Source organism: Lissotriton vulgaris, chromosome 7 (assembly GCF_964263255.1).
Source record: "Lissotriton vulgaris chromosome 7, aLisVul1.2, whole genome shotgun sequence".
In the NCBI taxonomy this organism is placed as follows: Eukaryota; Metazoa; Chordata; class Amphibia; order Caudata; family Salamandridae; genus Lissotriton; species Lissotriton vulgaris.
The window spans coordinates 1,505,166,486-1,505,190,466 of NC_141695.1; the positions used below are offsets into that span (position 1 = coordinate 1,505,166,486).

The 23,981-nt window shown below is 43.9% G+C and overlaps 2 protein-coding genes across 4 annotated transcripts in view; one reads left to right on the plus strand and one right to left on the minus strand.

Annotated features, from left to right (window-relative positions):
• The window catches only part of NDRG3 (NDRG family member 3), a 392,953-nt gene extending 389,938 nt beyond the window's left edge, over positions 1-3,015 (minus strand). For both annotated transcript variants that reach the window (XM_086932352.1, XM_086932351.1), the window contains exon 1: positions 2,889-3,015. The gene's annotated coding sequence lies outside the window, so the exon portion shown is untranslated. The remainder of the gene's footprint in view (positions 1-2,888) is intronic.
• A 93-nt stretch (positions 3,016-3,108) lies between these two features.
• The window catches only part of SMIM19 (small integral membrane protein 19), a 159,028-nt gene continuing 138,155 nt past the window's right edge, over positions 3,109-23,981 (plus strand). The window contains exon 1 of one of the 2 annotated variants that reach the window (XM_086932354.1): positions 3,109-3,241. The gene's annotated coding sequence lies outside the window, so the exon portion shown is untranslated. Of the gene's footprint in view, positions 3,247-23,981 lie in introns of both variants that reach the window. The other variant, XM_086932353.1, reaches the window with a different exon arrangement.

Below are 23,981 nucleotides of genomic sequence, written 5' to 3' on the forward strand. Positions count from 1 at the left end.
CAACACCTGGCGACGAGTAGGGGATATGTGCACGAGAAGACAAGACTTCTCTCCCTGAGAGTTTGCGGTGATACAGAAACCTGCTTGTGCGTGCCATGTGTGCCCAGAATCTAAGCAGAGCGGTCTAGGACCAGCACAAGTGGAGTTACAGCCCCGCTCCAGCACATACAACGCTGCAGAAGAAATCAAAGGCCTACAGAAGGGCATAATTGAAAGGCCCACCAAAAATCGCTGGCGAGGTGGCCGACCGACCTACCCAGTGTACCAAAAACAGAATAATTATTCAGTTGAAACAAAAAATAGTTAACATCAGCATGGTACAAGAAAAAGAGAATATACCATCACAGGAGACCGAATCATACTGCAATGAATGATTTGAAGAAAACATCTGTTGCAGGAGTGGTCACTGGGTGCCAGGATGTACCGTGAACACCTGAATAGCATGTGGAAACACAATGTTTGCATAAGGGAGCGCGAAATACAATGCAGTTGTTTTCCTGAGGCCGCCAACACATTTCGACACGTCTAAGAAACAGAACATTGGTGCCAGGTGGGTTGAGTGATCGGAACCTTTGATAACTTCATAGATGTATTAAAGGAAGAAGGACAACAAAACTATCATCAAATATTTGAAAACCTTGCAGGTGAAGTGAAAAAAAGTGCTTTTCTCAGAAAAGGATTCACCATCATCATGGATCACCAGGCGTTGGCTACAATATTTTGGAAACCCGAAGGCTAAGATGCTCTCTCACGGTTAGAACTGCAGGGGTACAACTATGAGATCATGCACAAACCAAGTAAGAATTAGAACCCGCTAGATTACTTTTCACGAGTGCCACTAACTCATCCAGTTCGACCTTAAGTACAGCTGAAGCATATCTCAACTGTACTGTGAGATTCACACACCTTTGGCTCTGTTTGTGGAAGAAATAACTGCTGCCACCAATGCAGATAAGGACGTGACGGTAATCAAAGAACTCATTATGATGCATTCATGGAGGAGAAGTACCAGACCCCTGGCCGATCATGTTAAATTCAAGAATCATCATACCTGGAAGCCTAAGACAGCTCGACATCGAGGTGACCCATGAAGAACACTGTGGTATCATTGCCACCAAAAGAGCCTTAAAAGATTGTGTGTGGTTCCCTCGGCTAGATGAGAGAGTTGAGTAGGAACCGAAGGCGTGCCACATTTGCAATGGTTTGTCCCCCAGGTGATGCAGCACCTATGACAATGTCTGACCTTCCTGCCCATGCTTGGGAGAGGGTTGCAGTTGACTTTTTAGGGCCTTTAGGAAATGGACACCTTCTCATGGTAATCAAAGACTAATATTCATGTTGTCCTTTGGCTGAAGACAGATTGACAAACCATGAAAAAGTCACAGAACGGCTTAATGACATCTTTGCAATGGGGGGGGGGCAAAAATTCTCAAATCATGATTGGCCCGTCCTTTAATAGTAAAGAGTTCAAAGACTTTCTGGTCAGACTCACCATCAAACACCAGAAGATTACACCACTCTGACCTCAGGCCAATGGTGTAGTTGAACAATTCATGAGCACCCTCCAGAGGGTCATTCAACTAGTGCCCATGGAGGGAATCAATCGAAGCCAAGAACTGTGCCAGGCCCTCCAGGCATTTTGATCAACTCCTCACTCTACAACTGGTGCGAGTCAGTCACCTTGCTATTTGGGAGATCCATCAGAACAAAATTACCTTAATGGACCCCGGATCGCTCAGTGAATGCTGGCAACGTTCGAGACACCGAAGCAACTCAGAAAAGAAAAATTAAAGCATAGGATGATCAGAGTCACCATGTCCAGGAGGCAGCCTTTGACAAAGGAGAGGAGACTGGGTACTGGTTAAGCAGAGACGAAGTTGGAAAACGGACACTGATTTTGCTGCTGATCAGTAACGGGTTGTGACATGCAAGGTACAGACATATGGTAACAGCATATAGCCCTGGATAATCCATCACTTGGGACACATCACATTTTAAACATCTATTGCGACACTTGTTGAGTCCTGAAACCATTAGCAAGGCAACCACACCAGCAGATCTGGATCAAGCGCCTGAGTCTATGCCTATGTCACTGTTGCCCTCTCATGGTTGACCTCTATCATCTCAGATCACCTGAGCCAGAAGACGAGTGCCTCCGACTAAATCGAGGAAATATGATTTTAGTGATGTCGTCACTTTTTATTTAACAAAGGAGAGGGGGGTGTAGCATATTGATGTTATGCGCTCTCGAACCCTTGCAGTTCTGGCGAACTCTGAAGAGGAAACATGTCATATGTGGGGAAGATATTATGGTGGGGTTAACATGAAGTATAGGGTAATGTGCAGTGTGTAAGTGTATGCAGAGAAATCATCTAATGCTAGGCACCTACTGTGTGGCGCAATTAATCTGCATACTCTTAGACATAGGTAAATGCTACACCATCTACTAGTTCTAAGGATGGCCATTAACACGTGTGAGCGATGGAGTATTTAAAGAAATGTACCATATTTCCAGTGCGAAGCAAACTGACCTTGTAGGTTGAATTTTCGTTTGTATTAAGAAATCCACTGGTATTGGTTTTTAATTGTGCCTTAAACTTGCTCTATAGTATCAATCTTGCTATATTAGAAACTATAATAGGACCAAATGCATGGACAAAAGATAAATCGTAAAAATAAGCGACTGTTTTTAGTTCCAATGCTATAACTATGGTCATTACCAAACCAAATTACAACAGAGTGCTCAAACTGATGATCGTCAAAATGGAAAGACTCTATAAACAAGGAAAACAAAAACACATTATGCGCCAAAAACCAGTTATGCATTTTCGATAGTTAGCACCACAATTAGCTACATCGCCTAAGATTACAACGTGTGCGTTACTTACATTAACCGAACGTGGATTCAGCCTTAAATCCGATTGTATGCAATTGATCCTTCAACTGAATGACATTTGACCGAATTTCATTACTTCCGGGTGACAAAACACCCAATCACATAGCTGAATATTTCCAGGGAGTCCAATGGGAGTGGGAGGAACTCGTAATGTGTAAGACTTCCAACGATTGGATACTTTTTCCTCATTTTAGCTAATCCTACTGCGCTGCACAGAAATCCTGAAAGCTCACTGGCTGTTACGTTTGCACGTGGCTCTTCATTGCTGCATAAACACTGAAAACACTGACGGGGAGGTGTTCGGTGTGGAACAGATAGGAGTTTGTCGGAAGGTGCTGTTATACGGTAAGGTAAGTCAAGTCTTCGGCCTGTAATAAGAGTTGCTTATGGACTAGGACTGTCTGTTGCGGCCGCGTCCTAAGATTCTGATAGGCAGTTCTGATATCAGGGGACCTAGTTTTTAAGAGTAATGGGTGATCCCCCTTGTAAGGTGTCTTGTTCGCTGATCTGGTGATTAACGAGTTCAATTACTTCGGACAGTCGGTTCACGACGATTGCCGGGTAAGCTCTGGAGGCAGCTGCTTATTTTCGTGTGGCGCAGTCGGTGACTGATAGAGGTGTAGCTGTTGCTCGTGATATGTGAATACATGCTAACAACCCATTCATGACCTTTGAGCCCTATGGGCGTTGAGCTCCTGCTGGATATTCCATTTGCTATGTGCCTCCTGTCGATTTGCTATCTGTAAATACGCTATTGATCCAGCACGAACCCTATACTTTGATCAGGGATAAACATTCAATAAATCATATACATTGGCCCATACACATTCACGCAGATCCCTGATGTGCTAGGGTCGAGTTTAACTTGTCTCAATTTTTACGTTCGCTGTTCAGGTTAAACTTTACAGATTTGTGTTAGTTGTACAATCGGAAATAATCACAATCAACTTTTCATCTACTTGATTGATGGACCAACTAGTTGAAGAATTGATGGTGATGGAAATTCTAAAGAAAACATCAAATCAATAAACTGACTAAAATAATTATAGACTCTTGGTGGGATTTATTAATGTTTTATCTAGTAATTTAAATTGCTAATTGATTCTTACATAACATCAAATGCTGGAAACCTCGTGAGCGAGAGCAAAGCTTAACATAATAACGAAACTGTCATTTCTAATATGTGTTGCAAAAGAGTGGATAAAGAGACCTCAGATTACAGGCAAATTATATTGATTTTAAATGTCAATTTGGAGGGATATATAAAGAGACATAAGGGACAGAGAAAAGAAATATGACTGCAAAATTATTTGGCAATGCTAGACTTGATAAAAATACAAACCCAATGGATCTGTAAGGTAAAACCCTCACCCAGGCCTAGGTAGTGGTAGGGACCCTGGAACCCGACGATCAGCGGCGCACCCCTCACTTGGACACTTTCAGCCTATGCGACCTCCAGCAGCACACATCACACCCCAAATGCACCTGTTGAGTTCTGGAGGTGGGATGTCACCCCATGGGGAAATCATTCTACTCTTGACTACACTGTTGTTCTAAACATTTATTTTATTAAAGTCATCAATTTCAGCTTCTCTCTCATGAGCACATATGCAACATTTTAATCAACTAATAATTTCAACAGTTTGGTTTCCATTGCCACAAAGACATTGGCGTTGGCCGCTTGACAGATGTTCTGTCCTTCACCAGGTCACGCTTTTTCAGCTTGTTCAACATCTCAGTCATGTTTTCACATGGTTCCCTCGCGCACACATCTCCACCCGCCCACTATGTGGTCAACCTAAAAAAAGGGAGGATTCGTCCATTACTAGAAACGGAAAACAGACAACTATTAATTATGTGATAATGTATTTTTCACTGTTTACCACCCACCTTAGCTTCTACTTTGTGTTATCGGTTTTCCTAGTATAGCATAAGCAGGAAAGCAGCATTATTTATTAGGATAAAGCAGCACACATCATGCATTTTTATTACATATACATACAGCCCTGACCAGCAAAACCTTCTTCTTAATTCATACAATACACATGATTATTACATTACATTTACGCATTACATTTTTGGTTCATGCATTTTGTAAAGCAAGCCTCCTACGTGTAGTGTATTTGTGCTATTTAATCCATTTACCATTACTGACTGTTAGTACATCTTATAGGGGTGTTCGATTGAGCAGTTTTCTCTCATGAAAATCCTGCTCCATCACTATGATAGACCCCTCACTGTCAGGATCCTGATTTTTCCAAAACTAGGCTCTCCCAAGCCCTTACCAGTTCCCTCCATTGTTCTGCAATAGGTCGCTTGCACACTCCCTCCGCTTCTTTCCTAAGGAGTGCCTTACCCTCTGCCCAGTCTGCGAGGTCTCTTTTCAATTTCTCTTTGTGGCCTTCTTCCCTATTTCCAGGATAGAGCCACCCGTCTCTTCGCAAGGGCAATGGCTAGGTCAAAAAATGTATTTCTTACTTTCCGCTTCAATGGGCGGGGAAAGAGACCCAGCAAGCAGACCTCCACGGAGCTATTCAACTCCCTCTCTGTAGTATCCTTGCACTATCCCCTTTTATTATAGAATGTTCTGGCCTTGATGCTCTGTGGAATGTTGGCAGTCTGTGGGATTAGACTGGCAGTTGGCTTGGGGCTGAGCATCTTGCAGGATGTTCCTGTTGGAGTTCTTTATGGTTTATACCATCATATCTACTTAACTTACAAAAAACCTTCTATTTACATCTACTGTTTGAGGACTTAATTACTACAATATTTATGGCGACGAGGTGACCTTCCCACGTACTGGGCAAAGCAGCGAAGCGAAAAACAGCACAAAATAACCCAGAAGTAGTCTTCAAAAGGTATTCTTCAGTAGAGCAAAAATTACAAGCGCAAACAAGAGGATCAAGACAAAAGGAACAAGAGCCACAAGATTCAGTACAAGACAAGAGATTCACCAAGAAAGATACCATCTTCAGAGTAAGGAACCACTAAGGAAACATCAGCGCAGTAAGAAAAAAAGGACCCCATCAGTGTCCATCACATCGGACAGCCTTTGCCAAAACGTGCTGTGAGTGGTTTCCTTGTAAATATGGTCATCATTTCAATCAGAAGTAAGCATTATGTTATCTTCTTTCTTGTTTTGGCTCTTTTAAATTCAGTGCGACCTGCCATGTGACATTTTAAAAAAAATAAACTTGTGCTGGTTGTGCATGTAGTACACTTTCTACTCTGAATCTATTTAATCATTTTTGGTTGTTCGTGTACATGGAAAAACCGGTGTTAGTCTTTGACATTCATCGTTTAAATGCATTAAAAGACATGAATCCCCAGCTTACACCAAGCGGAAGCACTGTTTACACCTCGAGTTTGGTTTTTTTTTATGGCACTGTTTACATCTCGAGTCTATGTCAGAAGCACTGTTTATATCTTGTAACATTCAACTTTGGGACTGGCAAAGAAACGGAAAAATAGTCTTTTAAGCCGTCCAGTGTGACTTTCAGTTTGGGACTGGCAGGGAAATGAACAATTAATCTTTTAAGCCGTCCAGCCAAGTCACAGTCTTAGCGTTTAAGGGTGTGTAAGCTTTCCCTTGAACTGTCTCATGAAGATGAATATAAATGAACACTGAGGAATTGGAAGTGTTATTTTACATCGTTTTTTTTGTCTTTAATGGAAACATCATTTTCTACTTGAACATTATTTTTTTTTTCAACTGCGTCATGCATTTCAACTGTAATTTTAAATCTTGTTATTGTGCGCGAGCTACACGCAAAGCTTACCTGGGCTCCTGTGCACTTTGTGACGCCATGACAATCCTTCTTCTTCACGTTTTGGAGCAGGGCTGTGCGGAGAGCCACTCGGTGCAACATGGGATACGTGACACCATTTTGTGTGCTATATTCACTTGTCCATTGTCACCATGGCAACTACCCTTCAAGGAGAGGCACGTTATTTTTCACTTAATCCTTCAACAAGGGATGTTAAAGACTTCATCAAGGGAAGTGAAAGACATGAGTCTTTACGCATTGACGGTATGGTTGTCCTGTCTGGCAGTGTTTTTTTTATAAAAGAAGAAGACTTTCAGTTTAATTCGGAGAAATTGCAGCTACTACCTACTTGAAATCGACGTTTTGTTTTTGAGACCTCGGGTGAGAGATCTCTCACCGGAGCATAAACTTACTCTTATTGTATTTTGCTGGTCATTTTATAATGGAGAATGTATTATGTTTCGGTATTGTGTGTGTGGCTATGATCTTTAGTAGCGCTTTGGGTTGTAGCGTTTTTGTGTCTCTTTACAGTTATTGTCGTGTGTGTCTGACTGGTTCTTTTCGTGTGTGTCTGACTGTGTCTGTGTGTCTGACTGGTTGTCATCTGATATTTCAGCGTTTAGTGTTTCTTTGCAGTTCTGTTTTGTGATGACACGCACTTAGTGTAGGAGTGGGTTGTAGTCCCATTTCTTTTTTGTGATGACACGCTTTTTGTACAGGAGTGGGTTGTAGTCCCATTTTCCTTAAGAATGGGTTTTGGATTGATATCCTATTTACGCAGTCCCATATTCTATTTTGACCTCTTGTCACTTTACTCTGGTTGAGAAGTGAGAGGTGTTTTATTTTAGAATGGGTTTTCAGTCCCATTACCCTGGTTCATGCTAAAAAAAAATTTTTAAGAGGGAGTGTTTTTCCCATCTTTGTGTTTTAGGGGGTGTCAGTCCCACCCAGGTAACCTTACACTAGGATTTGAGTCCTTTAGTGTCCCTTAAGACCGGGTTGGCGTTTTTCTTGGCTATGTCACAGTCTTCTCATGTGAGAAGCACTTCTGTGTGGGTTTTTAGTCCCATCACCAAAGTCTTTGGTTTTATTATTCTTGTTTAACATTCTTGGTCCCTAGTTTTTGGGACAGGTTTTGGGTTACAGTACCTTAATACCTTTTATTTGCTTTCACGGTCCTTTCATCGACAGGTAGATTTTGGGTTTGTTCCCATTTTCCTTGTTTTACTCTTGGTCCTTTGTTTTTTAGGGCAAGATATGGGTGCTAGTCCCTTTATCTTTTCATTGGTTTCTTGCTGTTACACGTGGGTTGTAGTCCTATTGTGTGGCATTATTCTGCTTATATCTGATGCATGTTTTTTTGAGTTTAGGTGAGCTCTTCTCAGTTTTTTTTTTTTCTGAGATGTTGGTTGTTTTATTTGAGCTCAGGATTTTACATATCTTAAAATTGTTCAATATTAGAGGAGGAGGAGGATGGTGAGGTTTATTCTTTCTTTTCACTTTCTTCCTTTCTTCTTTTATTATTTTTGTATCTGTTTTCCCTCTCGCGATGTTATTTTAATTCCATCCCTGGGTTACAGATTTCTTTATATTTGTATTGTATTTCTGTTCTTTGTTTTCCTCTTTAACTTTATTGTGTTCCGTTGGTAAAGGGAGAGGATAATGTAGTATCCTTGCACTATCCCCTTTTATTATAGAATGTTCTGGCCTTGATGCTCTGTGGAATGTTGGCAGTCTGTGGGCTTAGACTGGCAGTTGGCTTGGGGCTGAGCATCTTGCAGGATGTTCCTGTTGGGGTTCTTTATGGTTTATACCATCATATCTACTTAACTTACAATAAACCTTCTATTTATATCTACTGTTTGAGGACTTAATTACTACACTCTCCAGCATCGCCCCTGTCTACTGCATCACCTCTGTCCAGTAGGGGGCCAATATTGGTCATTTCCAGACCATGTGGATAAAGTCAGCATCTTCTAAATCGCACAGAGGAAACATCCTCATCTCCCCTCCATGTATCAGTCGGAGCCTAAGTGGAATAAGGTAAGTCATGTACACCTAGCTGAACAGTTTGTACTTCAGTCGCATATTGGGAGATATTGACCTGGGCGAAGCCAAAACCCTCTCTCACTCGTGATCTATGAATTATTTATTTACCACTTGTTCTCTGGGTTTACATAACAGTGTCAGTGACACCTCCACTAGGGTCTGGATGGCTAGATCTGCTTCCCACTGGGACCCTAGTTTCTCCAACGGCTGTTGCTGATCTGCATGTAGTGCTTTAACAGACAAAACACTGCTTTTATGGTGCCTGCAGATAGGGCTATAATAACTCTGTGACGAGAGTGTTTGTGCGGCGTTTGCATATTGCTGCTATAAATGCTCTGTGTGATAAATGTCTGCAGGGTAGGTCAAACTCATTCCTCGAATGAGAGTAGCTCTGTGTCTCTGTAGAGATTCCCTTCCCAAAGTCACACACGCACTCAGGGAGCGCACGCACTTTACACTGCGCCACAGTGTCAAAGTGCGCAAAGACCAGATATCACTACAATTATTAAATAATACCAGGCAAAATGTTCAGGGGTGAACCTGCCAGAAGGGCCAAGTCCAACATGGAGAAAGTGGGCATCCCTGCCTGGTGCTGCGCTCCACTGACCATCCCCTCGATTATAATTCTTCCCAGACGCACTTTGGCCGCGGGTCTGGTGTATAATAGCAGAGTCCAAATCAAAGTCTGCTCCCAATCCCATGCATGCCCAAACTTCACGTAAATATCCCCACTCCAAGCTATATCTACAGCAAAGATTGCTGCACCCCGTCAGTCCTCCTTGTTCATTTCCATAAGAGTCAAAAATCGTTGCATATTCCCTGCTGTGCTATGGCTCTGGATAAACCCAGCTTGATCTGCGTGTATCACTGTAGTTATGAAGGGCAATAGTCAGGTGGCCAAGCTCCTGCTCAGAAGTTTATAGTCTGTTAAGCATTGACAGTGGGTGGTACGCCGACCTGTCATGGGCCGTTTTTATTTGGTTTCAAAATCAGAACTATAACCGCCTCCCTAGTTGTATCTGGGAGGAGGCCGGCCTCTTTAGCCGCCGCATGGAGCCTTACAAGCCGCTGCATTAGCTCAGCAGAATACGCAGCTGAGCAGCAAATAAATCTACTGGGAGCCCATCTGTGCCTGGAGTTTTGTTGCGTGCCATATGCTTAATGGTGGCTGCTATTTCTTGCGCTGTGATGTCTCCTTCTAGGTCCCTAGTTTCCTCCTCTGTGATCTGCGGCAGCGGAAGTGCCGCCAGGTGTGCCCGCATCTCTTCTAGGTCTCACGTGGGGGAGCTAGTATACAATGCTGAGTAGTAGTAAGCAAATGTGCTGTTGATCCCTTCTTGCGAATGCACCCTTGTGCTTTCTCCGACCTCCACCTCCATAATTGGCAAGCCTCATTTATCTGGACTCATCAGCCATGCCAATTAGAACCAGAATTGTCCCTCTAAATGTGTCTTCTGTGTATTGCTTATAATCAAAACACTGCAGCTGTTCTATCAGTTGCCACTTCCTCTCTGGCTGCTAAAAGGTCGGCTTGGAGCTTAGGGGGACCTGGCCGGTGGGTCTTTAAATCTCTCATGGCCATCAAATCTACAGGCGTCCATTCAGCAGTCCGCTCATTCCTCGGGTGTGGGCGCAGGGGTTCGGGGACTCTAGATGTGGAGGAAAGTGGCCTCAGATCAGGGGGGAGGGGGACAGTGGCTGGATGGATCCTCTCTTCCCTGGGCCTACTTTTGTCTAGGTACGCGGTTGGGGTTTTCAATATGGGCACTCGTTGACTCCCTTCTTGCCGGTCAATATGAGGTCTTCTGCTTACTTATTCGCCCCCCCTCCGAGTGTGCACGGATTGTCAGGCAGGCTCATCGAGGCTGATATCAGCAAGTTATGCGCATCAGTGCACCCTGTGTGCATGTAATAGATCAATGTCCCTGGGTCCACTGTTCTCCGGGTTGCTGAAGTGTATTTGTCCTAGAATATGATTGTGCAGCTCTCTGCTAGTTCGTGGTGGCCTCCAGCAGCGATTTTGTTACGCAGTCATCGCACAGGGCTTGTGGCATATTCAGCACGCAGTTCTTCCAGGCTCTCTCGCAGTGTTTACTCTGTGATTAGGGAGGCATCATCCTGAATCTCAACCTCCGACGCTTGTCTCTCGCACCTTCAGAAGGTTCTGCTTCAGGGCCTGGCGCCTCCACGCCAGTTTCTTGCTGAGCTCAGCAGCAGGAAGCTTTGGGTGAGTGCTCTCTCCCGCCTGCTGATTCTCCCCAGGTCACAGTCCGTATCTACTCCTGTGATTCTATTGGGGCCGCCTGCCCTCCTGCTCGTTCCAGGGTACCTTGTTGGGGGGGCGGTTAAGTATTAATCTGCTGCTCTGTTCATCCAGCGCCTCTGCCAGGATAAATGCCATAGCGCGGTCACACCGATGCTTCTCTCTTGGCTCCGAGGGCGTGGTCGCAATGCTGGCCGCAGTGTCCTAGATCAACCGCTAGCACTCGCTCCGGTTGCTAGGGGCTTACGCTAGTCACGGTTGCTGGGTTGAGTCAGCCCAGGTGGGGTGGGGGGGGTGACCCTCTCTCGTTTCTTATCTGTGCTCTCTCCTCTGTCTCTGCACCTAGTGGGAGCAGCTAGGTGCCAAAGTTGCACATGACTCCCTTTCATTGAGCTGTTTTAGACACAGTGCAGTTTCAGGCTTATCCTCTATCATATGTTTCAGTGAGAACGACTGAGGCTACTGTAGCTCCCAGCGAACCAGCTTTCATTGAAAGCCTTCCTAACCTTCATCAAGTAAAGGCAAGTATTCACAGATACACCACTGCCAGGTGAACTGCAACAAACTGGGCAGGATGGGATTCTGGACCCTCTGGTAAGAGGCCTTTACCTCTGGACATACCTGCAACGTTGAGGCATATCCCTGGTGGTTCAACTCCTGGCGAGCTGTCTGAGCACCAGGGTAGACTAAATCAGCCGAGAATGCCTAGTGGATCGCGATTGGCGTCTCTATTCAGAGGTAGTGCAAGGTTTCTTTCAGCTGTGTGAAGAGCCTTTTTTTGATCTGTCTGGCACCATCAAGAACATGCAATGTCAGCAGTTCTGTGCACTTTTGCTTTGAAAACAGCTATGTCGTCTTGGCTAGAGCTCTGGCCTCCTGTATGCCCTTCTGCCCAGAGTTCTCAAGAAGATCAGTAACAACTGGCTCGAAGACTGTGAAACTGCAGGGTATGGGGAAGGTATATATGCTAGAAATAGATATGAAGTCCTAGCACCCCTAGAATCTAGGGAGTACGATGAGGAGGTATCTCTAAGCGAAATCGATTAGGAGAATGGGTCGTCACACAGCCTTTCAATTCTATTATGGAATATAAATGGCTACAAGAAAATATCGGCACAGATCGAGTTCGATAAAATTATAAAGAGTAATGACATTGTGTGCCTTCAGGAGACATGGCTGTGTGACGATACCCTAAACTCCTTGGTTATGGAAGGATTTGCCCAACACTCTAAAGCAGCAAAGAAAAATAATCTGGGGAGGCCTTCAGGGGGTCAATTAACGCTAATCTCCACACGGATAGTCAGGAGGGTTGAAAGGTTAACACTACTTAGTGATTGGGCACTAGGTTGCAGAATCTTATTGCAGAAGGCAGATCCCAGATATGAGGGAATATGCATTATAAATGTGTATATACAGACGGGAAAGGCCCACGAATATAAGGAGAATTTGGGTAAACTGAAAGAAGATCTGGAGTCAACTAGTGCCAAGCATCTGAAGGATTTAGTACTAGTAGTAGGTGATTTTAACCATAGATTGGACCCCAAAAAGGTAGATAGTTGGCACAAAGAATTGCTAGAAGCATATAACATTGAAGCTGCACTCTTTCCAAGGGGGGAGCTCTCACAGCAGGATGAGTCACTTAGTCAGCTAATGGGGTCCTTGGGCATGGTATGTGCAAATGGTAGATTTCAGCAAGACCAGCCCGCGGGAAAGACTTTTGTGAGGGGCCAGCAACCTTGCCCAATAGACTATATGTTCTGTCAGGCCTGGTGCTTTAATCAAATAAGAAATTTTGAGGTGGCGAAAACGACAGGTAGTGACCATTTCCCTTTGAAGTTAAAAATACGCATCCCGAAATGTAAACGTAGAGAGAGAGTTCTACAGGTCCATGTGGATTACCCCAAACGATTAACAACCTGTATATCAGACGAACAGATAGAAAAGCTTTGGCTAATTCAACAATCAATCCCAACTGAAGAAATTCAGTCTAATGCAGGAATCCCGTGGTTTGAATTGACCATAGGTAAGCTGGCAGATTCTCTCAAGAAGGAATTCAAGGTAAAAAAGTCAGGACTGAGCAGCTATGTAGTTAATAAAAATAGGAAACCCTGGTTTGACGAAGAATGCAGGGTAGCTAAGGCCCTGATAAGACAGAAGGAGAGAAGAGTAAGGGCCACGTTTAAAGTGGACCTATATCAAACACTTCAGCAACTAAGGTTAAAGTATAAAACATTAATTCGGAATAAAAAAAGAAGGTATGAAGAGAAATGTTGGGCAAATATGTTGGAGGTGATTGAATCCAAGGATGTGAGAGGGTTCTGGAAATTAGTCCAAGAGAGTTTGGGCGGTAAAGCCGGTTCCCTCGCTTGTAAGGTCCCGGAAGATGATTGCGTAGGCTGTCTGGAAGAAATCTATGGAAGATGGCCGACACAACCAATACCGGGAACCTTAGGTTGGCCACAGATGAGTGATGAGATAAAGGACCACTTTACCCCAAGGTATATAACGGAGATTATAGCTAGTTTGACCAGATAACCTCCCAGCAGTGATAATTAAAACGAGGCCTGAATGGTGGGCAGAGTTCTTTGCAAAGATGTTCCTGGTAATCCTGGATACGGGAATCATCCCAGAAAGTTGGAAGGGTGCAATTATTAGGCCTATTCATAAAAAGGGTAGCCACACAATACCGAAAAATTATAGGCTTATAAACCTCCTCGATATAGGGGAAAAAGTCTTTGCAAAAGTAATTTTAAATTTATTAAAAGATTGGGCAGAGGAAAACCAAACCATCCCCCCGGAACAGGGTGGGTTTAAAGCCGGCCACTCTACTATCGACCATTGTTTTGCTCTTTGGGCCATAGCACTGAAGTCAATGGAATCGCGGGGTAGGTTGTTCTGTTGTTTCGTTGACTTCCGTGCAGCCTTTGATCTAGTGGACCGGGAGCTGCTGTGGGAGGCCCTAATTAGTCAGGGAATTCCTAATGATATACTGCGGCTGCTTCAAATGCTCCACACTAAAAACTGGGCACAGATAATTTTAGACATAGATGGTAGTCTATCAGGGAAAATAGAAATTGGAAATGGTCTGCGTCAGGGATGTGTATTAGCTCCCCTATTGTTCTCCTTGTTCCTAGCAGACCTACCATCAATGTTGGGGAACACAACTGGGGCAAGCCCGAAACTAAATGGCAAGCAGATAGCATGCCTACTCTACGCCGACGATCTGGTGTTTATGGACCAGACCGAGGTTGGCTTGCAAAGAAAATTAAATGCTTTCAATGACTACTGCTTAAGAAAAAAACTTGTGATAAATATGGATAAGACCAAAACATTGAGCTTTGGCTGGAGGAAAACTGAGTTCTCATGGTGGATTGGGTCAGAAAAAGTGCAATCAGTATCAGAGTATAGATACTTGGGGTTATGGTTCCAGCAGTATTTGAAATGGAATACCCACTTAGAGGCATCTAAAGTAAGAACCTCTGCATCGATTAGCGGTCTGAAATTGTTTAACAAAGCCTATGGTGCTATGACTGACAAACGAGTACTAAAAGCCTATGCTGCTATTGTACCCCCACAATACTTGTATGGTGCTGAACTGTTGTTCCTAAGTGGTAAGGAAAACTGGGATGTGGAAGAAGGCAAAAACCTAAAAAAGTTATTTACGCTCCCCCGGTCAGCAATGGTTCAGGCAGTAAGACTGGAACTAGGCCTGACTTCATGGGGTATACAAGTTGGTATGGCCCTTTTGCGCTTTTGGTAACGCCTAGAAATAGGCGCAATTACCAAAATATCTCAATGGGGCAAAAATGAAATACAGGACAGCGAACTAAAATGGGCAAGAGAGACCAGGGGGAATGTAACAAAGCTATGCTTGAAGATGAGTTAATGTGTGCCCTACTGTCTCCGTGGCTAATATTGATAAAAAGTTACTCAGGTCAACGGGAAAGGAAATATCGCATGCACAGGACAAAATCTATCTTGCAAGTAAAACCTCGACCAGTTTTATGATTGATGCATGGAATAATGTTTATTGCTTCCCCTACATAGATAAGTTACCGGACCGTCAATTACGAAATGAGGTTCTGAGGGCTAGAATTGGGGTTAACCCTTGTTATATGAACAACTCGGTAAAGCGGGCCATGATCAATGAGGAGGGAAGCTGTACTTGCTCTTTAGGGTCCAAATGTGATATGCTGCATATCTTATTTGATTGTCTGAAGTTTTCTGGACTTGCGTATCAAATTTTTAAAACCAATTCTTATGAAATATGAGATTAAAACTAGGACCCAGGCTGTGACACTGATGACAGAAATGTCCCACTTAGATATTGCTGTGGCAATGGGGAAATATATGCAAAAAGTGAAGGCAGTTTTATATCTTTTAAACGAGTTTTAATAATTAGTATTTTTAAAATATGTTTTTAGGGTGTCTGTGTGTAATGAAATGTTTTATTTAACTTTTTGGATGAACTTTTTATCGATATGTATTGTTTGTGGGCCAACGGTCCAAATAAACGTGAAATAAACTTGAAACTTGAACTTGGGTCGAAGTCATCCTTATGGCTCCGGACTGGGCTTGGAGAGTATTGTATCCTGAGCTGTTTAGCATGGCCATCTTTCCTCCAATCGGGCAGGGTACTGCTCACAAATCTCAGGATCCAGTCTTACGCATGGGGATAACTCCAAGGTAATGAATCTGCAGCTGGATGCTCTATAACCGATAAGGCGTTCCCGCAGGTAAGTAACTTGGTTAGTATGGGTAGCTTGCAAATTTCTATTGGAAGCAGTTTATCTTGGGAAGTCAAATTACCCACATTAATTTGGGCATATACTACTATGATCATTACAGGATCCAGTCCCTTTAAAATCCTTTGTGGTAGGGAGCCATACACATAACCTAATTTCTGTTGGATGACCTGGTAGAGGGATTGGTCTCCAGCTAGAGTCAGGACCACTCCCTTGAAGTGTGCTCCATTATCTTTATTGGAACTATTAAGACCGGGAACATGGGACTAAAGATATTCAGCTGAAGGTTGGAGAATTGGTCCGAATCTAAAGTCCAATCAAAAGTTTTAAGAGTAGTGCACGTTTCCTACTCCTGTGCAAGTAATGGAAACATTTATGAATTGTGGCAATTTGAGCCACAGCGGAGTGTAGCATTTAAGGAAATTCTCTCATTATGTGAGCAAGAAGGTCAGAGGCCTCCCCTTATCCGTGGGCTGTATTTATTTATTTATGCATTTTTATGTAGCGCGGACATTACCCAGAGGTGGTGGAGCGCTTTACATTAGAGCGAAAGAAAGTGATACCCCTCGAGGGTGTCGCACCGCCCAGTTCGGTTTGAAGTACTTACCGGTTTTGTCAGGAGGTCGCAGTCCTGGGTTGAGGCGGTCCACTATCAACTCCTTTTAGTTTTTATTTCACCTCATGTCTTTTTTTTGTTGTTTGTTTTCTTTCTTTCTACCAATCAACACTTCCTGTCTCGCTATCTCACCCTCGCAGGTTCCTTTTCATCCCTGCTTTCGTCCTTTTTCACATTTTTCCTATCTTTGTCTCTCTCCTTTTTTCTAAATTTTTTACCGATCTCTCGCCTGCTGAGTTGAAGTCTGATCATCAGTAACATATCCAGGACCCATAAAATGTATGTCTGTGGCCGCTTCCTGCAAGCACCGCCTCAAATTAAGCTCTGATTATATAATACTGGGCCGTTAGTTTTCAGTTGAAAACGTCGCCATAAGAGACGTTGCACTCATTCATCGGAGGTAGGTTCGGGGAGTAAGCTTGAATGGGGAGAAGGCGCTATATGAAGGGAGGAACTGCCCTCGGACATTCCAGAAAGTATGGGGGTTATGGCAAGGGCACTTTGGTGTACCCTGGGCTGCTGCATGGGGAAGCGCAGAGGCACAAGGGATACTAGGGGCCCAAGGCGGGGTTGAAACAGCGGCTCGGCTCATTCACTTTCTTTCCACAGTTCGCAAAGGATGCGGTTAATGAGAGGGAACTGTTCTATTTCTCATTTCTTTGTGAAGTGTCAACATAAGGAATAAGTATATCTATAAAGCTATTGGGTAATTTTGTTAAGTGGATGGTTGAATAATAGAGTATATTCTGTGTGGAAAAAAGTCTTGACAAACCTGGCCTGTGGCTCTTTCAAAACAGCATACAAATATTAGTTGCCCAAATGCCCTGTTTATGATTGACTGGTGTATCATAGGTCTCCTACCCTCTCAGTGGTCATCCGTTCTGGCGCTTTCCTTGCACATCAGTAAGGCGGCCATTCTGGATATTTTGTAGGGGGTCCACATCATTATGAGTATTGCCTTGTTTTGAGTCTGTGCCGCTGGTGTCTCCTATGACTCCAGAGGTTCTTCACGCTGCTATCCATATCTGAAGATCCATGCTGCCACAAACACTCTTTATCCCAAATGCCTAGACTTCTTGTATTTTGTCCAGGCCTTACTTTTAAACTGGTCTTCCCAGTGATGTTTTGCCCTTGCCACCTAGTTTGTTCTTTTATTGCACTGATGTTTACTTCTAAATAAAGACTGGGAACTCTGGGTCCATTTGGTATTTCTCTGACATCTAAAAACAACCGAACCCCTGAAGTGTTCCTGGCATTGCTCCTCCTTTTCAGTACTATTTTCCCTTTATCGCACCTCTGTTTCAAGGAATCTTAAAAGCAGTCATTGATTTGCCTCCACCTCTTGTAGGGGGAAAATAAGACGGATAATACAATCAAGAAAGAGTTAAAATTCAGGATGAGTGAGCAGAAGAGAAAGTATTAAAAGGAGAAAAAAATTTAACAGAGATGAGACACCAGCGAAACTGCACAATTACATACCAAACTACATATTTCAACTCCACAATCCACAACGTACTTCCAATCCACACTATATTGTGTCACCACCGGAGCACCAAACCTAGGCAGTCAGTCTGCCCTTGGAATCTGGCATCTGTTGATTCTCCCCTTGTGTCCGTCTGTTGCTTGTGTTATAATTAGATTACTGTTTTCCAACATCCACTGTCCAGTTATTTATGTCCCGGTTGTGAGCAGTTGGCCTGGTATATGATGTTCACTATTCTAGTGAACACCTTGCACCAGTCCAAACAACCCTTATGGTTATGGTTGTAAAGTCAACCTTATAGACCAGCTATCCTAGAGGTAGCGTGGACAGAACAGTCTTAGGCTAAAAGACTCTTGAGGGCGTGTAAAGCTAGCTGTTTTACCATATGTAACCCCTTGAATACCAAATGAAAGGACGCCACACAGGATATATATAAAAGATATATGTATTTATTCACTAACCCACTCCTCTGAACTCTTTATGAGATCAGAGGCAAAAGCACATAACAAGTTATACTCAGAAATACTTTAAATAGCACAATTTACAGTTAGGCCCTGGGGCGCGTAAAACCATATACTAAGTAAGTGGTATAAGAACCACGACTCTGGAAAGGAGAAGGCCTAGGGAATCGCTTGGGCTACCCTATCTGACCCGTAGGTTAGGAGTAGGAGGCCCACAGGCGGCACGTGCAGTGTCAGTACACTCACGCGAGAGTCAATAGAAAGTCAATGTGAACTTAGAAAGGGAGGTAATGGAGTTTTAGGGCACTTCCGGTCTAGCTAGAAGGATACAACTAAAAGCCTAGACCCTTGGATAGTCAATACCCTTGAGCACCGAAGTACTCGCGTTACCTCACCCACAGGAAGTAGGTACATAGGTGTGAAGATGTGTCTGGTTTAGCCGTTGAAGTCTATGGAGCCTGTGAAGAAAGATGCTGCAGGCGACCAGGAGGAAGCTGTCCGGGTGGATCGGAGTTGAAGAATACCTGAAAGCAGAGGGGACTGAGTCTATGTCACTAGCCAGTGACCGGGTGGAACCAGACTTCGTCAAGGAGCAGTCAGGTGCCGGGGTGAAGCTTGTCGTTGCCCCTCTTTGTCCCTCTTTCATTAACCAAAGTACAAAAACGGATCGGTTTTCCTGGGCTGTGGGGATTGGGTGTAATTTGTTTGCCAAGGCAGTCCAGCGGTTTTAATAAACAAGCATTTGCAATGCAATAGGTCTCGCATTAGGAAAGTTTGAGCTATTTGTATTGTAAATGACAAATTTTGTATTCATGTGTTGGTTTTGAAAATAGCAAAATTAATAGCTTTGTCATTTACAATGCCAATAGTTTTAACTTTTGCAAATGTGACACCTATAGCATTTGTAATACAATATGTGTTGTATTTCTTGACTTAGCTGTATTGATATTACAAATAAGTCATTTATTTATTTTTTAATAATTAATACTTAAATAAACTGTAATTTATAATGGCAATAGCTTAAACTTTTGTAAATCACTTTTGTGAAGATTGTCAGTGCATTTTATTGTGACGAAAATCCAAGAACAGAAGTGAAATATTAACATCTTTTTGTGACATTTGTAATAAAGCTTGAAACATTGAGAGAACATATTTGAACCAGTTGTTGAATGGTTGCACAGATTGATGCTGTGGTGGTGCTAAGTGATGTGGTGGTGACGAGGGATGCTGTGACGTTCAGTGATGCTGTGGTAGCGCATAGTGATGCTGTGGTACCCCTGAGTGATGCTGTGGTGGTGCTGAGTGATGCTGTGGCGGTGCTGAGTGATGCTGTGGCGATGCAATAGATAGAGGGAGGGCGATAGAGGGGGAAGAAGGACAGTGACGGACAGAGGAGAGAGAGGGTATGGGCGTCTGAATGCAAGCTCGCATTCACGTGCATGGTGGGAATCGACTCGGGGCTATTAATGGAGCCACCTGCAACTGGCAACAAACCTCACAAAATGTAGCGAGTTGGCACAATGCCTGCACAAGAAAGTGCTGACGGATTAGTTTTAAATTTTAAAGTGAAAAGGGTCACTATTTCTTTTAATTGTAAAAGTTTCAAAAAGACTAAAGGAAATGAGAAAGCAACATCAGGTGGGAAGGAGATTAAAAAAACAGCGTAGAGGATCACAGTGGCAGATGTGCTGCGCTGCTGCCTGTTTAAGGACCATTAGAGGCCCCTCATGACCTGATTGTCAAGCCACCACCCTGACACAGTACTGCCTGACAGACTCACAGACCATATGTGCGCCTTACATGGCCTTTCTGGTGGCATCGGACAGGCAGCCAGGAACATTACAGAGATTGGGGACTGACACCCTTGGGATCCTCTTTTAAGAGTCCCTGCCCCCACTAATTATGATGGTGCCATCCACCAGCAAGCACCAAAACAGATTTTGCCAACCTGGCTTTGTGTGTTTCTATTTTTTAGCCAGTACTTGGAGTTTTTAGAAGCAGACTACACGCCCTTGAAAACAGATGCTTTTGGCTGTCTTAGGATAAGTGAAGTATTGTGAAACTTTTTTTTAAATGTAAACAGTTTCTCCCTATTTTGCTTTTATTTAGCACCTACAAGGCTTCAGACCTGCCAATTTCCCCCAGTCCATGGTGATGCGCTGCGCTGCGCTACGTTTATTTCCCCTTGAATTCTGGGACTTGTAGTCTTGTGTGTTCCATTATAAAACAGGACTACAAGTTACTGAATGCAAAGGGGGAAAAAATGGAATGTAGCAGGACATCACCCAAGGGCCTGGGAAACTTTGCAGCTGTGACGCCTCACTTGGGTAGTAAGCATTATAGAAGTGCAAATCCAATAGAGCTTAATTTGAGAACTCTGACTTCTTTCTTTTGGAATCACTGAGGGCATCCGTTAGGGGAAGAGGAGGACTGAGGTCGCCTTTCAACAGCAGAACCTCTCATCTCAGTGCAATGATCAACCATTGTCTGTCCTTTAATGCAAGGATGGTTTGTAAAATGCAATTGTGTCAACAGTTGGTTAGTGGACTGGGATATTGTGGATTTCCAGTGACTCCCACTCCCTGGTAAAGTAAGGAATCGGTAACTTGGTGCTGCTTCTGTTGAGCCGTGCCGGCTACCTTAAGCCTGCAACTCCCAGCATGCACCATGCTATTGAACTGGCTGGGTGTGTCACGCTTGACTCTTGAGCCCTCGGTGGCTTCCATGAATACTGCTGCGATGGTTTTCATTCTTGAAAGTCTTGGATTTAGCGCCTCAGCTCGCCTCTGGGCGCTGTATTCACAGTTCCTCTGAAGCCGCCTCTGCCCCCACCTCCTCCCGCCGCTCGGAGCCCCCGAGCCTAGCTGAGGCCTATTTTTAGCCAGAATTGGGAGGGACGTCAATGCATCGCCTGTCATGGGGGTGCAGTAATTACAGCCTCGCTCCGGGGAGGCTTTGTTGGCAGAGGGGTACATTGAACCAGAGAAAGAAGTAATTGTTGGGTTCTTCCCTGGGCGCCAGCGCCAGGCGGGAACAGGTTTCGGAGGCAGAGAGGCCAGTGATGGGTGGGGGGGCTTTGGGGTAGATGGGCTTGGCTGTCAGCACAGTGGGAATTATGACTCATTAGTGGACTGGCCCGGGGATACGGTGACTGAGCGTCTCCTTCAGTAAGTGCCTCAGCTAAAGAGGGTGCCATGAAATGAATGGTCATTCATAGGACGGTAGTTAACAAGCGCTCTATTGGGTGCATCTGAAAAACAAGCGCTCTGTTGGGTGCATCTGAAACAAGCATTTGCAATGCAATAGGTCTCGCATTAGGAAAGTTTGAGCTATTGGTCTTGTAAATGCCAATTTTTTTTTATTTGTGTTTGTTTCGAAATTTGCAAAATTAATAGCTTTGTCATTTACAATGCCAATAGGTTTAAATTTTGAAAATGTGACACCTATAGCATTTGAAATGCAAAATGTTTTGTATTTACGTGACTTAGATGTATTGATATTACAAATAACAAAATATATATATGGCGAGCAGAAACGTTGGGAACAGTGAAACTCTTGGCCCTCGTGTCATTTCAGGAATAAAGGATTTCGAAAAGCAACATTTCCAGAGTCAGTGTGCTTCTTTCGAAGGTAAAGGAGGAGTGTGGAAAATATTATCTGGAAGCCTCGCACCAGATGCACTGACCGCCCTGCCAAGGTCAGGCTCCCTGCGCGGCTATGGTGTTGGTGATGTTTATTGTTGAAGCCTGACCTGCTTGCCCCCTGAGACAGGATTTCAGCGTGGAAAGTAAGGGAGCAGGTGGAATGATTTCCAATAACTGCAGGTTTTTGTTGCTTTTAAGAAAACCATCGGAAATGTCAAAAACGAACTGTGCTGAGAGGGACACTTTATTTTTCTTGGTGCAAAGGAACAGACATATCATGGAAAAAGCGTGCAGATTACTCCATGAAATACTTGGTTTGAAAATGGCATTCTGCACGCAATTTACAAGTTGTGAAAGTTTTCCTCTGCGCTTCTCTGCAAGAGAATATGGCCTGCGTGTTTAAAAGGACAACCACGTGGGCAATTCAAAATGTTAGAGAGACTGCCTCCCGTGATCAAGGCTCTGGCGAGCAGAAACGTTGGGTACAGTGAAACCCTTGGCCCTCGTGTCATTTCAGGAATAAAGGATTTCGAAAAGCAACATTTCCAGAGTCAGTGTGCTTCTTTCGAAGGTAAAGGAGGAGTGTGGAAAATATTATCTGGAAGCCTCGCACCAGATGCACTGACCGCCCTGCCAAGGTCAGGCTCCCTGCGTGGCTATGGTGTTGGTGATATATATATTTATTAATACTTAAATGAAAGGTATTGTAATGTATAATGGCAATAGCTTAAGCTTTTGTAATTAACTTTTGTGAAGATTATGTTCAGTGTATTTTACTGTGGGAAAATCTAACAACCGAAGTGTAATATTAACATTTTTTGTGACATTTGTAATAAAGTTTGAAACATTGATAGCACATATTTGAACAAGTTGTTGTGGAATGGTTGCACAGATTGATGCTGTTGTGGCGCTTCGTGATGTTGGGGATGGCAACGAGTGATGCTGTGTCGTTCAGTGAAGCTGTAGTAGCGCATAGTGATGCTGTGGTGGTGCTGAGTGATGCTTTGGTGATGCGATAGATAGATAGAGTGAGGGCGGTAGATAGGTAGATGGAGGGAGGGCGGTAGATAGATAGATGGAGGGAGGGCGGTAGATGGATAGAGGGAGGGCGGTAGATGGATAGAGGGAGGGCGGTAGATGGATAGAGGGAGGGCGGTAGATGGATAGAGGGAGGGCGGTAGATGGATAGAGGGAGGGCAATAGATATAGTGAGGGTGATAGATAGCTAGATAGAGTGAGGGTGATGGATAGCTGGATAGAGTGAGGGTGATGGATAGAGTGAGGGTGATGGATAGAGTGAGGGTGATGGATAGAGTGAGGGTGATGGATAGAGTGAGGGTGATGGATAGAGTGAGGGTGATGGATAGAGTGAGGGTGATGGATAGAGTGAGGGTGATGGATAGATTGATATAGAGTGAGCGCGATAGAGAGTGAGGGCGATATAGATAGAGTGAGTGAGTGAGGGTGATAGATACACAGATTGATTAGAGTGAGGCCGATAGATGGATAGATAGATAGATAGTGAGTGCGACAGATAGGTGTGTGTGTGGAACAAAATATATATAATATTATATAACATTTTTTAAATAATTAATACTTAAATGTAAGTTATTGTAATGTATAATGGCAATAGCTTAAGCTTTTGTGAAGATTATGTTCAGTGTATTTTACTGTGAGGAAAATCAAAAAACAGAAGTCAATCAATCATGACATTTGTATAGTGCGCTACTCACCCGGAAGGGTCTCAAGGCGCTGGAGGGAGAGGGGTCAGTTACTGCGCGAAAAGCCAGGTCTTGAGTTGCTTCCTGAAGGAGAGATGGTCCTGGGTTAGCTGAAGATGGATGGGGAGGGAGTTCCATGTCTTGGCTGCCAGGTAGGAGAAGGATCTTCCTCTGGCGGTGGCTCTGCAGATGCGTGGAATGGGGTCGAGGCTGGTCGACCGTAGCTGGCGGGTGGGCGTGTAGAAGGTCAGGCGGTTGTTAAGGTACTTGGGACCCAGGTCGTGGAGATCCTTGTGTGCGTGGGTGAGGAGTCTGAACGTGATCCTCTTGCTGACT